Source organism: Alnus glutinosa, chromosome 6, assembly GCF_958979055.1.
Source record: "Alnus glutinosa chromosome 6, dhAlnGlut1.1, whole genome shotgun sequence".
In the NCBI taxonomy this organism is placed as follows: Eukaryota; Viridiplantae; Streptophyta; class Magnoliopsida; order Fagales; family Betulaceae; genus Alnus; species Alnus glutinosa.
Genome location: NC_084891.1, coordinates 10,897,495 through 10,908,623, shown reverse-complemented (window position 1 = coordinate 10,908,623; position 11,129 = coordinate 10,897,495). Strand labels below are relative to the sequence as shown.

Sequence of the window (11,129 nt, the reverse complement as noted above, 5' to 3'; positions counted from 1 at the left end):
TCATATGGTTAAGTTTCTAAATATGATATGTGCTGAATTTTCCTGCTGCATCTTTACTAGATAGTTGCTTTTCTCATGCGATGAAAAATATGCACTATCCAAGGCTCCCCTAAGGTATTTTTCTCTCCTCTGACTTTTAGCTTCTGAAAATTTTTAAATAAGAGAGATTTTTTTTTTGCTAAGATGGTCAAATTGACCAATTCGCTAGTTGAACCTATAACCCATAAATTTTAGCATTCTTTCTAGGTTGCAGCACCAAGTGATAAAAAGCATTCAAAACTAAATAAATATGGATAAATAAAATGATCCACTGCTTGCTATAAATCTGTTCTTGATCTTGTCCCTAAAGAAACAGTCAGTGACCACATCATTGAGGAAATAGACGGTCATTAAAGGACGTAGTAAAAGAAAAGTGTTGCAGCTTAGGGGGAGTGTATCAGATAAGGGTGGCTAGGCCCTAGTAAAATAAGGTTTGACTTTTGACTAATCTAACATTGATTTTCTTTCTTCTTTAGAAAATCCGGGTGTTTTAAGTCATATTAGTGAACTTCATACCTTATTAAGAAAGCTTTCACACACACACACATTGCATGAGTTAAGTTCACTTTTGAAAAAGTTCTGTCTGCAGGAAATTTATGCTTATTGACTACTTAACTCTCTTCTATATGCTTGCGTATTTTTTACCAGCTATCTGACTGTTTTCACAGGTTTAGATACATGTGTGTGCTGATTTCTCGTTGAAAACCTAACCTTGTTCATTTCTCTTATTTTTGTTTTTGGTTATGGCTTTTAATTAATACTCTGTTTACCCTTTGTCCTTGAGTGCCGAAAAGGGAGAGTATTTTTTGTTTTTGGACCGGGACTGTATTTCCAAACCGGTCAAGTGTTTTTTTTGTCCCAGAATGGCCAAAGGGGGAGTTTGTTAGTATTTTATGTTGGCTACATTCTGGATGACAAAAACACTTTATGTAATGGTTGCATTTTTAACAGGATGATCGGTTTTTATTCAGAGTCTTCATGTATTCAGACAATGTTCAAATCAAAGCTTGTGACTAATCAAAAGCTTCTAGAAGATGTCCATGAAAATTCCTTGCAAAATTCTAAGCCAAATCAACCGGTTCTTGTGCAACCGTCCGGACTAGCCTTTGAAGGCATCCGGACGCCCCGCAGTGTCTTACAGATAATGAGGAAGACGTCCGGACATCAGAGCAACACCGTCTGGACCCTAGGTCAATCATTGTTCAACATGAAGTTGGATTTCAAAAGGCGACACTGATTGGGAAGTCTCTGCAAGCCGTCCGGACGACGTGGCAACCTATCCGAACGCTGTCCAGCATTTCAGAATATTCTAGTGTTCCGTTCGAACGCTACAAGGAGTTATAGTGAAGACCGTCCAGACGCTCGGTCAAGCCGTCCGGACGTGGACCTGATAAAGATATAATTGCGCTATTTCTGAAAGGATATCGCAGAAAACCGTTCAGACGTGGCTATCTTCCGTCCGGACACTCGACAGCCAAAGTCCATTTTTCAGCAGATTTAGGGTTTCTTTAAGCCTATAAATAGGGAGCTCTAAGCTTGTAAATTGTACAGAATTCGGTATTGAATTCTCTTAGCTTTAAGAGGGTGTTTAAGGAGAATAGAAGATCCGCTAGCTCTCAAGTCATTACCAATGTGTGCTCAACAGTTCGTGTGAAGTCTATCTTAGGGGTCAGCCCTAAGGTAAAGGAATCCATCAAAAACCCCTTCAGATAGAAGATCTGGTTGGGAAGCGTTCACGATAGGCTTTCTGTCAGAGTTAAAGGTACGACTTGTAACGCCCCAGATTTTAATACATATATTATAATGGTTTAAATTAATTTTAAAACATTTTTAATAAGGAAAAAGAATAACTATGATTATTTATAAATGTGTATTTTTGTTTGTAGAAACGTTTATAGTTGCAATTTGATAAAAACTCAAAACAGACCTTAAACTTTGGAATAACGGAAACAGGGTCAAACGAACTCCGTTTTGGTCGATTCAAAATTCTGAACGCTCATCTTGAAGTCCTCTAGCTACCCTCCAAATTTCATAATTTTTGGACTCTATTTGATACCCGAAAACATCCGTGAGAAATTACACCTCTGATCTGGACGGAAATTCACATTATTCTTTAATGGGCTATCTTTGGACTTAACCCAACCCATTCCAATTGCTATCTACAAACCCAACCCACATTTCACATGTTAAATTCACATTATTCATTATTGGGCCATCTTTGAACTTAACCCAACCCATTCCAATTGCTATCTACAAACCCAACCCACCTTTGAGAAAATAGTAATTTCCTTGAGTGAGAAACTAGGCATAGTAGATTGGTCTAGCAATGAGAATGGTTAAATAATAATAATAATAATAATAATAATAATAATAATGTTAGAATAATATATTAAGGTTTGAGTGCATTTTTTAGTGCATTGTGGTAGGTAAGTTTAAGTGCATTTTTGAGTGCATTTTTGAGTGCATTGTGGTAGGTAAGTTTGAGTGCATTTTGAGTGCATTGTGGTAGGTAAGTTTGAGTGCATTTTTGAGTGCATTGTGGTAGGTAAGTTTGAGTGCATTTTTGAGTGCATTGTGGTAGGTAAGGTTAATTCCCATCCATTGGATCAAAATGTGTCTACTTGATCCTAACCATTCATTCTCTTATAAATAGAACCCAAAATGGAACACAATACCCATCAAGCTTCACTCACACACACACCTAAGGCCAAGAGAGAAAATTGTGGGATTTGTGTAGTTTTGTGTGGTTTAAGGCTTGAAGTGTGAGCAAGGAAGTATTTTGGTAAAAGCTCGATCCCGATGTTAATGGAAAGTCCAAGTAAGGGAACCCTTTGCCCCTTCTCAAATTATTATATTATTTTAATTATATTCCTTTATTTGCAAAATTTCGATTTACTATTTTGATTCGGTATTTCAAATTATTTTTATATAAAGTTTTAAATTGGTTTTGATGTGAAAATTATTAAGTATAAATAATATTCTTAAAATCGTGATTTTAAGTAAAAAAACCCTCCAACACGTTGCCCTATATATACTAGTAAAGAATGAGAAAGTTTTGTGAGAAGTTATACAAGAAAAGAATGAGAAAGTTTTGGGAGAAAAACTCTTTGAGTTATATATAAAGGAGAAATATTTTTGAAAAGGGCACGTGTGTGGAGGAGATTATATTTTGAGGCCTAGACCCGCAGAGATTCGAGACCCTTCAAGATTTAGCTCGGTACCGTAGCTCGAGATGGAAGCGCACCCGCTGGTTCGCTTAGTGACAGCGGTATCTGTCTCTATGTCAGTCTAAGTGCACTTCAATTAATTAGCTGATGGGGGTGGGGCCTGTGGCCACAGGTAAACCGCGTTACTCACCCAAGGTCAACGCATCGACCGCGCAACCCTACTTACACAGGGCGTAATAGTGTATTGGCATATAATATGACTAATGATTATTTCAAATATATATATATATTAATTGTGTATAAAAAGGGAGTTTTTGACAAATGTTTTGGAGATTTATAAAAGGGAGTTTTTACACAAATGTTTTGGAGATATTTAAAAGAAGTTTTTTTTTTTGACAATTGTTTGAAGATTTTCAAAAGAATTTAACTCAACTGTTTTATGGTTGAGGATTCCTTACTGAGCATGTTTTTTTGTGCTCACCCCTTATTTTGTTTTTGTTTTCAGGTTATGAACAGAGAGACGTAGGTGGCCGGGATGGGATCTAGGAATGCATTAGGACATTTCATTTATATTACCCCATAATTTTCAGTTATTGTATTTTTACAATTAAATGACCGTTTCCGCATTTATTAAAAACTCTGAGATTTTGAAACCATTATTATTTTTATTTATTTAAATCAGCATATTAGTTAAGATATTTGGCAGACCTTACGAATCTTTGCAGTTTAAAGAGAAAAGTGACGAACCTAACCCATAGCGGTTTGGGGGCGTTACAGCTTTGGTATCAGAGCCAAAGGTTATAAGGTTCTGTAGACTTTAGGAGCTAGATCATTAAGATAGACTTAGTGGGGTGATGGGAAATCACATTCCGGCCTAGCAGAGTCCGTCTTTTCTTGTTTTGTATTCAGTGCTAGGGAATCATTCCCTAATTTTTTTTAACACCTCGCTAAGGATTGCAGGGGAACAACGGAATACTACGCCTGCACGTGTATATACCCTAACTCCAGATGATGTAGCCGCATCAAACGAAGTAGTGACGGGTACACTTTTGATTTCATTCCACCAGGTTACTGTGCTCTTTGACTCTGGTACAACGCATTCATTTATGTCATACTCTTTTTCACGAGACTATAACTTGATGTCTGAGTAGTTAGATGTAGACCTAGCAGAAGCTCTCCCTGTAGGGAATTACATCATAGTAGTTTGACTTTGTGAACCCTAGGATTGATCTTCTTAAGGTTGAAGTCTCTAAGTTGGAATCAATACTAAGGAGTAAGTTATGATCAGTATCAAAGTATGATAGGTTTTCAAGACCTGTTTAACTAAGTGTTAAGCTGTACAATCTTTCTCGAGGAATAGCAAATTTCATCGGTTATAAACCAACTTGTTTTGGATGATTAGGTATTGATGACCACAATATTTTGAGGTATAGTTATGATTTATGCAATGCTTTTAGAGATAAAGATTATAGAAATTCGGATGCTTAATAACTTGGCAGATTTATGGATATTAAGTCAATAAATATATTAAGCATCACGTAGATATTTTATGTGCTTAGTGATTATATTGAGGTTTAGAGATTTCTTGATTTACTGTAGGATGTAAACAAAGATATTTATGATCTGGAATCTGGTATCCTTTTGGAGATGGACACTTAATCTATAGATGCTGATTCATGTGTTTTAAGGACATATAAGAAAATAAGTTGATCGAGTAAATTGATGATATTTGGAGCAATTATATTCTTGTGGTCAGATAACTTTAGTGAAGTTAGAATATATTGAGAAATTATTGAAGTTTTCTAGAGGATAATCCACATGATAAGATGAATCTTTCGGAAGATCTTAAGTTTGAGAAATGCTCTAATTATCATATTTGAGGATGATTGAGGTAAACCATATCTTGATTTATAGTTTGATGCTTAGTGTAATTTTCCTGATGTGATCTACGTGTTTGAGGTCTAAGGAATGAACGACTATCGTCTACTTGGAGATAAGAATGGTTAGACTTAGACTTATGTTAAAGAATTTCCTAATGGAAGGAAACTTCAACCCCTATTGATGAGTATATATGGAGAATAGGTTATGATATACCACTATATTGATGCCTAGTTGAATTTTAGAAAGGTGAGTAATACTATGTGGAGAACAAAAGGAAGTTGTTTCTAAATCAGGCTACAGGAATATGATAATTGATTATTAGATGTTGATAACACATTGATTTTTGGAGATGACTGATTTATATATATTTGAGGAAATTAGTTGATCAAATGATTTAATGATTTTTGGAGAGATTATTTTCCCTATGCATCTGACGAACTTTAGAGAAGTTTATATATATTTGAGGTCTTTATGGAGCTTAAGTCAAATAAAATTTTGATCATGTGATTCATTGATTCTCTTAGATATCCTTGTTTGGCAGATAGGTTTATAATTAGCAAATCTGAGTATTGATTTACTGCATAATTAAGTTGGAGTAATACTAAGGTTTTAATCTATTGAAATTTGAGGATGATAGTAATTATGCAGAAATAGAAAGAAGAACATAGTACCATAAGGATTACACCCGAGTTTAAGATCATAGTTCAAAGGATTACAGACATATTAGAATAGTACATAGAGAATAATAATTGTCTTATAAGATGAACGACTTTAGATTTAAGAAAACCATAGAACTGCAAATCGGACCTTTTTGCATCATTCCCGGAGAGTTCATACCTGCGAGTATTTCATAGTACTACAGTTAGTTATTTATTTTTGTTAGTAAAGAATTGCTAGATCAAATAGAATACCTGGCTAAGCCTCAGAGCGGAAAACTCTAAGATCTTGGACTGCACGCAAGAGATCCTGGTATTGTTCTTGGAGACGATTGGTATTCTGCTCCAAGTCAGCGTACCTCTTTTCCAAGTCTTTCGCATACGAATCTACCAACTTCTTCAGCTTTTTATTCTCTTGTTGAAGAACCCGATTTCTTCGCCTAAAATCTATATACATTCGCTGCAAAGTCGAAATTTGAGCTTTCAGCGTTTGAACTTCATTTCCCCGGACTTGGAGACGCCGAGCCATATTTGAAACCGAAGAGGCACCCTGAATACTGAAAGCCAAAGAGTCATTGATGGCTTGAGCATCCGTCCTATCCGCCAACAACTTTTCATCTCGAGGAGTTATGATGCCTTCAGCCACGGATGCAGCTACTGCATCATTCAGCATCACAGAGTCATTTGTCAGAAGAGGACCTCTCTGAGATAGGAACAAGGGACGCCAAATTTCTGGTACTACAGGCGCATCATTTAGATCAAAATTATTTTGAGAAGATGAAGAAGCCATTTTTTTTTTTTTTTTGGAAAAGACTAAGGAAATGATGATACTCCTCAAAAGACCTGAAGGAGAAAGATAGAAATGAAGCGGTTATTGGAAAAGATCTGAAGAAAAGAGAACTTAATCAGTGAACGAGACGCAGTCTAATCAACGTCATTCTGAGCGTAGCTGCCACTAACACTAGCAGACAGCTCTCGAATCACGAGCTCTCTTCTTTTTCAACTTTTACCATTCTCACCTTCTCGAATTCCGAATTCACCCAAGACTTTTCCGGATTTCTCGCCGCACTTTTCGTGCCTAGCAGACGTGGAAGAGCATTCCGAGAAAAGGATGGAGATATTGCGATCCACTGTCGGTACCACTTGCATCGACCCTTCTCAAATCTCTTCTATAAATTCGCTCATCTTCTCCATTGCAAAGCACACCTCTGAACTCTCAACCCTTCATACTTTGAGAGCCAAAATTTTTCTTATGGTCTGAGCTTTCATCGCTTCCTGAAAAGGAAGATGTAGTTTCATAACCAAATTCCAAAGTCTAAAGTTAGAAAAATGCAGCGTCAAAATCAGATTCACAAACACAACGAAGCAAGATTATTCTTGATCATACTATCCAGAAGCAAGATTATTCTTGATCATGCAAGACCTTCTCTTCCTTCTCGTCACCGTAAGCCTTTCGTGCATCTACTCACAATCCGGTGATGGCGATCTGTGACAGAAGAGAGAGAGCACTACGATATGAGTACCGCACTCATACCCTTTCATGATTGCTTGCCTCGCCTTCCTCCTTCCTGGATTCCATGTTTCCATTTGGCAAGCTTTCCACCAAGACTATCTGGAAAACATCTGCACAAAGGAAATATTATACAAGAAATTTTTCCTGTAATGAGGATTTCTTAAATGAAGTTTAGATTTTCAATTATGATGATGTTTTGAAGTATGAATATGATATGTTTTGGCTGATTCGAGTACTTTTGAGTATATTGAAATTTTGATGAACTGTCGGGATTCTAAAGAAAGATTTCCAATCTGATTAATATGGGATGAGTTTGAGGTTTAAAGATTAATATCAATTCTATGATAGTAGCCAGTGATTACGGATTTTGATGATAGGTTAAGGCAATTCTGAATTTACGGAACTAGAAATATATGATTTTGTTATTGGAGGAATTTTTGGTGTTATAGAAATATGATTTGCACAATTATGGTTGGAAAACAACATGTTATGATTAAATCCCATTTTGAGGTTTATTTAGACTAGAATAATTTTTATGGGATAATACTGTGGAGACTAGGTTTCGATACATTTCTGATATTGATGCTTAGTTGATTTTTGGAAAGTGAGAAATACTACATGGCAGTAAATGGAATCAATTATATATCAGTTGATATGATTAAGGAAAATGATTATGTTATTTGAGGTTTAAGTCTTGAATTTGAAATTTGCTGATTTACAGACTTGATGTTCATACTGGATGATCTTAGAATTTCTGCACCTTTATTAGATATTAAGTATACCGTTGATGATTAATTGATCTATACTTCGAGGTTAAATCTTGCAATGGAATGCAAGAATATTGTCTGATTTATAATTTGAGGTTTACCTATGATTGGAGACAAGATTTGGAAAATGATAGTGTCTTACACACTTTTTGTTGATAAAGGAAATAAAGATTTTATTGTAGGACCTGATCTTAAGCCTTTATACCTTTGTCATGATATTAAGGATAGTTATGATTGATTTGATTTACGTGTCTAGGATATGATCTATGTTTTTGAGGTTTGAAGAATTAAGACTGTCTTACTTGAGGATAGGAACAGTTGAATTTAGAAATAACGTTTAAGGATTTTCTAATGGAAATGGAAGCGATGTGGATAGTGATGGTTACATTGGAAGTCATAGTTATGACAAGATAGTATAAAGTATGCATTAGTTTCTTTGTTTGGGGAAAACTTTATAGCTTTCGAATTTCGGGGACGAAATTCTGTTAAGGGGGGAAGAATGTAACGCCCCAGATTTTAATACATATATTATAATGGTTTAAATTAATTTTAAAACATTTTTAATAAGGAAAAAGAATAACTACGATTATTTATAAATGTGTATTTTTGTTTGTAGAAACGTTTATAGTTGCAATTTGATAAAAACTCAAAACAGACCTTAAACTTTGGAATAACGGAAACAGGGTCAAACGAACTCCGTTTTGGTCGATTCAAAATTCTGAACGCTCATCTTGAAGTCCTCTAGCTACCCTCCAAATTTCATAATTTTTGGACTCTATTTGATACCCGAAAACATCCGTGAGAAATTACACCTCTGATCTGGACGGAAATTCACATTATTCTTTAATGGGCTATCTTTGGACTTAACCCAACCCATTCCAATTGCTATCTACAAACCCAACCCACATTTCACATGTTAAATTCACATTATTCATTATTGGGCCATCTTTGAACTTAACCCAACCCATTCCAATTGCTATCTACAAACCCAACCCACCTTTGAGAAAATAGTAATTTCCTTGAGTGAGAAACTAGGCATAGTAGATTGGTCTAGCAATGAGAATGGTTAAATAATAATAATAATAATAATAATAATAATAATGTTAGAATAATATATTAAGGTTTGAGTGCATTTTTTAGTGCATTGTGGTAGGTAAGTTTAAGTGCATTTTTGAGTGCATTTTTGAGTGCATTGTGGTAGGTAAGTTTGAGTGCATTTTGAGTGCATTGTGGTAGGTAAGTTTGAGTGCATTTTTGAGTGCATTTTTGAGTGCATTGTGGTAGGTAAGTTTGAGTGCATTTTTGAGTGCATTGTGGTAGGTAAGGTTAATTCCCATCCATTGGATCAAAATGTGTCTACTTGATCCTAACCATTCATTCTCTTATAAATAGAACCCAAAATGGAACACAATACCCATCAAGCTTCACTCACACACACACCTAAGGCCAAGAGAGAAAATTGTGGGATTTGTGTAGTTTTGTGTGGTTTAAGGCTTGAAGTGTGAGCAAGGAAGTATTTTGGTAAAAGCTCGATCCCGATGTTAATGGAAAGTCCAAGTAAGGGAACCCTTTGCCCCTTCTCAAATTATTATATTATTTTAATTATATTCCTTTATTTGCAAAATTTCGATTTACTATTTTGATTCGGTATTTCAAATTATTTTTATATAAAGTTTTAAATTGGTTTTGATGTGAAAATTATTAAGTATAAATAATATTCTTGAAATCGTGATTTTAAGTAAAAAACCCTCCAACACGTTGCCCTATATATACTAGTAAAGAATGAGAAAGTTTTGTGAGAAGTTATACAAGAAAAGAATGAGAAAGTTTTGGGAGAAAAACTCTTTGAGTTATATATAAAGGAGAAATATTTTTGAAAAGGGCACGTGTGTGGAGGAGATTATATTTTGAGGCCTAGACCCGCAGAGATTCGAGACCCTTCAAGATTTAGCTCGGTACCGTAGCTCGAGATGGAAGCGCACCCGCTGGTTCGCTTAGTGACAGCGGTATCTGTCTCTATGTCAGTCTAAGTGCACTTCAATTAATTAGCTGATGGGGATGGGGCCTGTGGCCACAGGTAAACCGCGTTACTCACCCAAGGTCAACGCATCGACCGCGCAACCCTACTTACACAGGGCGTAATAGTGTATTGGCATATAATATGACTAATGATTATTTCAAATATATATATATATTAATTGTGTATAAAAAGGGAGTTTTTGACAAATGTTTTGGAGATTTATAAAAGGGAGTTTTTACACAAATGTTTTGGAGATATTTAAAAGAAGTTTTTTTTTTTGACAATTGTTTGAAGATTTTCAAAAGAATTTAACTCAACTGTTTTATGGTTGAGGATTCCTTACTGAGCATGTTTTTTTGTGCTCACCCCTTATTTTGTTTTTGTTTTCAGGTTATGAACAGAGAGACGTAGGTGGCCGGGATGGGATCTAGGAATGCATTAGGACATTTCATTTATATTACCCCATAATTTTCAGTTATTGTATTTTTACAATTAAATGACCGTTTCCGCATTTATTAAAAACTCTGAGATTTTGAAACCATTATTATTTTTATTTATTTAAATCAGCATATTAGTTAAGATATTTGGCAGACCTTACGAATCTTTGCAGTTTAAAGAGAAAAGTGACGAACCTAACCCATAGCGGTTTGGGGGCGTTACACGACTACTGCATAAGGGTATGTGAGTACGACTATCTTATAACTAGCTTTGTTTTTGGATAGTGGAGTTCCCAGAGTGGTTTTTCTCTTCATGGATTTTTCACTTCGTAACAAATATCTTGTCTTATTTAAATTCTGCATTTAAAATATTTTGTTGCACACAAACACACACACTTGGTTATATTAGAAGTCAATATTTTATTTTCACAAGGCTTAAGTCTATCGGGAGCCAATCATGGCTTGGAGTGTTTCTTCCTGGTTTATGAATTCCTCCACTTTTTCCATAAATTCCAGCAAGTTCTCGGGCTGTAGGCAAGCCAGTTCGGCCATCAGGGATCCCTCAGGTCGTAGACCCTGGTATAGAGAAGCATACACCATTTTATCTGTAAGGCTCTCCCCAAACAATTTGGCCTGATTGAATCTCATG

The 11,129-nt window shown here is 35.5% G+C and overlaps 1 long non-coding RNA gene across 1 annotated transcript; it reads left to right on the top strand.

Annotated features, from left to right (window-relative positions):
* Positions 1 to 3,047: 3,047 nt before the first annotated feature.
* LOC133870267 (uncharacterized) lies at positions 3,048 to 10,584 on the top strand. Its single transcript, XR_009900667.1, has 2 exons — positions 3,048 to 3,588; positions 10,240 to 10,584. It is a non-coding gene; the product is annotated as an uncharacterized LOC133870267 (long non-coding RNA).
* Positions 10,585 to 11,129: the final 545 nt, after the last annotated feature.